This window comes from Rattus norvegicus, chromosome 4, assembly GCF_036323735.1.
Source record: "Rattus norvegicus strain BN/NHsdMcwi chromosome 4, GRCr8, whole genome shotgun sequence".
NCBI lineage: Eukaryota > Metazoa > Chordata > Mammalia > Rodentia > Muridae > Rattus > Rattus norvegicus.
The window spans coordinates 143,636,461-143,640,899 of NC_086022.1; the positions used below are offsets into that span (position 1 = coordinate 143,636,461).

The window sequence follows — 4,439 nt, forward strand, 5'->3', positions numbered from 1 at the left end:
GGATGTATCTACCCTGGAAGAAACAATGTGCCAAGGTTAGGAAATACCCAGCAGGGCCCCTACCCTCTGAGAGGAGAAGGAGAAAGGTGATGGGGGAGGGTCTCTGTGAGAGGGGTACTAGAAAAATGGCAGCATTTAATGTGTGTATAAAACAATTGGGAGAGAACAAAAGAACAACAACAAAAAACCAAAACCAAAACCAAAACCAAATCTTCAAGTACTGTATTAAGTAGGTAGGGAGAAAGTGAGCAGCCTTGTCCCTGATTTTAGTGGACTTGCTTTAAGTTTCTCTCCATCTAATTTGATGTTGGTTAATTGGCTTGCTGAATATGGCCTTTATTGTGTTTAGGTATGAGTCTTGTATCCATGAACTCTCCAATACTTTTTTCACAAGGAGAGGTTGAATTCTGTCAAAGCCTTTTTCATCATGAGATGATCATGTGTTTTTTTTTCTTTCACATGGTTTATAAGGTAGATTTAGTTGATGGATTTTTGTACATTGAACCATCCCTGTAAACTCTGCTCTGTTACAAAGCCTACTTGTTCATGGTGGATGATGTGTTTGATGTGTTCATGGGTTGAGTTTGTGAATAAATTTTTTTCATTACAGTAATAGAAAGCAAATCAGGACAATCCTTTATCAGAAGCAGAGAGTATCATGGCACAATGACCAACAACAGATGGAGACAGCCTACACAGCATCCTCCACAATACAGGCTTTTTACTAGCAAAAATCAACTGGAAAGTGGATTCCTTGGGACAGTTTCCCATCTTCCCAGGTGGGGGAAACTCATTAAGTTCCCTGAAGGCAACTATGCATCAGTAGAGATATAGCCCCTCAAGGGGTACCTTCTTGTTTGTTTGTTTGTTTGTTTTTTGTAAAGAACATCCTCTTTAGATTCTTTGAAGTCTTCATTTTTTAATTTCATTCTGCATTCCCACAAGGCTATCAAGCCAGCTTCTGTACAGATTGCCTTGATGTCAACCCCAGAGAGGTCATCCTTTGCCATGATCAAGTCATCCAAGGTTGTATGATCAGCCATTGTTGTCCTGCTTGTGTGAATTTGGAAGATACGCTTCTTCGTCTTTTCATCAGGTAGGAGGAACTCCATCTTTCTGCCTGTTCTGATAACTGCTGGATCCAAAGCTTCTATTCAGTTTGTGGCCATAACATTTACATCTCCCCTCACATCAAATCCATCCAACATTGTTCGCTGTAATTCCCTCTCACCTCCAGAATTTGAATCATATCCTTTAGTCCCAATGGCATCAATTTTATCAATAAACACAATGGACGGTGTGTGCTCCTCAGAGACCCAGAAGAGCTCCAAACAAGTTTGGGCCTGTCGTCCAGGTACTTCTGAACAAGCTCTGAGCCAACCACTTGCAAGAAAGTGGCTGAAGTTTGGTTTGCTACTGCTTTGGCCAATTGAGTTTTACCTGTTCTTGGCAGATAGGGGGCTTTATCCCCATCTCTTCATAATACTCAGGATGGCTAAGAGGAAGCTCCATAGACTGCTTAATTTCCTGGATCTGGTTGTCCAGTTTCCTGTGTAGGTTCCTGGGGGGCCTTTTCCACCTTCATCACTGTGACCAGGGGATCCGTGCCATCCATTAGCACCCCTATCACAGCATGTACCTTGTGGTTGAGCAGGATTTAACAGCCTAGGTCTAGCAGATACCTGTCTACAAATGATGCTGACATAGTGCTCTGAGTTCACAGATGTGGACACAATAGTGTAATTATCATCAATGATCTCTTCCATGGTTCCTAAAGACATGGGGGTCCCCCTAAGATCATACATTTTTGATCTTTCCTCCTCTAGCTTTTCTTCTAATGGCTTTGTCTGTTCTTGATTTCTAATGAATTCTTCCTCCATGAGAAGATAGTTTTTTATTCTCTCTAACTTCTGTAATTTCAGGTGGCACTGGGTGTATGAGGTGTTACCACTGACAGTTTGATGGCAGCATCTGGTCCCTTCGCTTTCTTCATCTTTTTACCCAACTCTAGTTGGGAGAGGAGGTTCATATTTCTTTTTCTTGTCATCCTTTTTGCCACCCCCAGGACCATGGCCACCACTCTGACTTTGGCCCATCTATCTTCCTTTAGTCGTCCAAGTCACCACTGCCAGAAGTGCACCCACCAAAGCTTGTGAGTACTTTAGTGTTTTTGCATCAATGTTCATAAGGAAAATTAGTCTTCAATTCTTTCTTGATTGAGTTTTTGGATGGTTTACATATCAGGGTTACTGTAGCCTCATAAAATGGATTTGGAAGTGTTACTTCTGTTTAACTTTTTGTGGTATAATTTGAGGAAATTGGTATTAGTTTTTATTTGAAGGCCTTGTAGAATTCTGCCATAAAACTAGTTGGTTCTTGGCTTTTTGGTTGAGAGACTTTTAATGACTGCTTCTATTTCATTAGGGGTAATAAGCTTATTTACATGATCTGGATTTAGCTTTGGTAAGTCATATGTATTTAGAAAATCATATATTTTATTTAGATTTTCCAATTTTATGAAGTATATATTTTGAAGTAAGATGTGTTTTTTTTTGAATTTCAGTGTCTGTTATGTTTTTCTTTTCATTTCTTATTTTGTTAATTTGGATACTGTCTTTCTGCCTTGTAGTTAGTTTGGCTAAGTATTTGTCTATCTTGTTGGTTTTTGCAAACAACTCTTTCTTTGTTTCTATTTTATTTTTTCAGCCCTCAGTTTGATTATTCTCTGCCATCTATTCTTGGGTATGCTTGCTTCTTTTTCTTATAGAGCTTTCAGGTGTCCTTTTAAGCTGCTAGTATGAGATCTCACAAATATCTTTATAGCCAGTTAGTGCTATGAACTTTCCTCTTAGGACTGCTTTCATGGTGTTCCATAAATTTGGGTATATTGGGGATTTATTTTCATTGTATTATAGAAAGTCTATTATTTCTTTCTTCATTTCTGCCTTGACCCAGAGGTTATTGAGTAGAGAGTTATTCAGTTCGATGAGTTTGTAAGCTGTTTGTTGTTTCTAATCTATGGTGGTCTGATGAGGTACAGGTGGTTCTCTCAATTTTCTGGTATCTATTGAGCCTTGCTCTGTGACTGAGTAAATGATGGGTTTTGGAGAATGTTATGTGAGGTGCTGAGAATATATATATATATATATATATATATATATATATATATATATACACATATATGTGTGTGTGTGTGTGTGTGTGTGTGTGTGTGTGCGCGCGCACGCACGCGTTTGGGTGAATGTTCTGTAGATATCTGTCTGTTGGGTTTGTTTGATTCATAACATCTGTCATTTCCATTATTTCTTTGTTTAGTTTCTGTCTGGATGACTTGTCTGTTGCTGAGAGTGGATTTTTGAATTTTCCCACTATTAATGTGTATAGTTCGATGTATGATTTAAGGTTTAGTCATGTTTCTTTTACAAATGTGGGTGCCCTTGCATTTGGGGCATAGATATTCAGAATTGTGATGTCATCTTGGTGAATTTTTCCTTTGGTGAGTATAAAGTGCCCTTTCCCACACCTTAATTTTTGGTGAAACTCTCTTTTTTACTAGATGTTAGTACTACATCTTGCTCTTTGGGTCTTCTCACTGGAAAAATCTTTTTTCCAGCCTTTTACTCTGAGGTAATGTCTGCTGTATGAAGCAGAATGGTGAATCCTGTTTCCCTATCCATTCTGGTAGTTTGTCTTTTTATTAGAGAATTGAAATTATTGATGTTGGGACACATTAAAGACCAATTATTGTTAATTATTGTTACTTTGATATTGGTGGTAGTAGTAGTGGTTCTCATTGTAGTGTTGTTATTATTATTATTATTATTATTATTATTTTTGTGTGTGTTTCCCTTCTTTTGGTTTTTATCATTTGAAATTATTTATCTCGTGTGTTTCCTTTGATATAGTTAAGAAGTATCTTCTTCCTCTATTTCTGTTATTCTTAGGTTTTGTCTTTTCATGGTGTTTCAGACTTTCAGGATTCTTAATGTTAGAAACTTTTTAGATTTAACATTTTCTTTGACTGATGTATCCATGTCTTATATTATACCTTCTATGCCTGAGATTTACTCTTCCATCTCTCGCATTCTTTTGATGACTTGGGTCTGTAATTTCTATTCTCTTGCCAAGGTTTTCATCTCCAGAATTCCCTCAGTTTGTGCTTTCTTTATTGCTTCTATTTCTATTTTCATGTCTTGAGAAGTTTTATTCATTTTCTTCACCTGTTTGTATTTTCCTACACTTCATGAGGGGATGTAGTCATTTCCCCTTTAAAGACCTATATCATAATAATATTGAATTTAAGGTCATTTTCTCATGCTTTAGCTGTGTTAGGATTTTTGAGGGTTGCTGTAGTGTGGTAGCTGTGCTCTGGTCATGGTACCATAGTGCTCTGTTTCTTGTTGATTGTGTACTTAGGCTGGCCTTTATCCATCTGGTTG

At 37.6% G+C, this 4,439-nt stretch overlaps 1 pseudogene; it reads right to left on the reverse strand.

Annotated features, from left to right (window-relative positions):
• Positions 1–812: 812 nt before the first annotated feature.
• On the reverse strand, positions 813–2,096 carry Psmc4-ps3 (proteasome 26S subunit, ATPase 4, pseudogene 3; annotated as a pseudogene).
• Between the last annotated feature and the right edge of the window lie 2,343 nt (positions 2,097–4,439).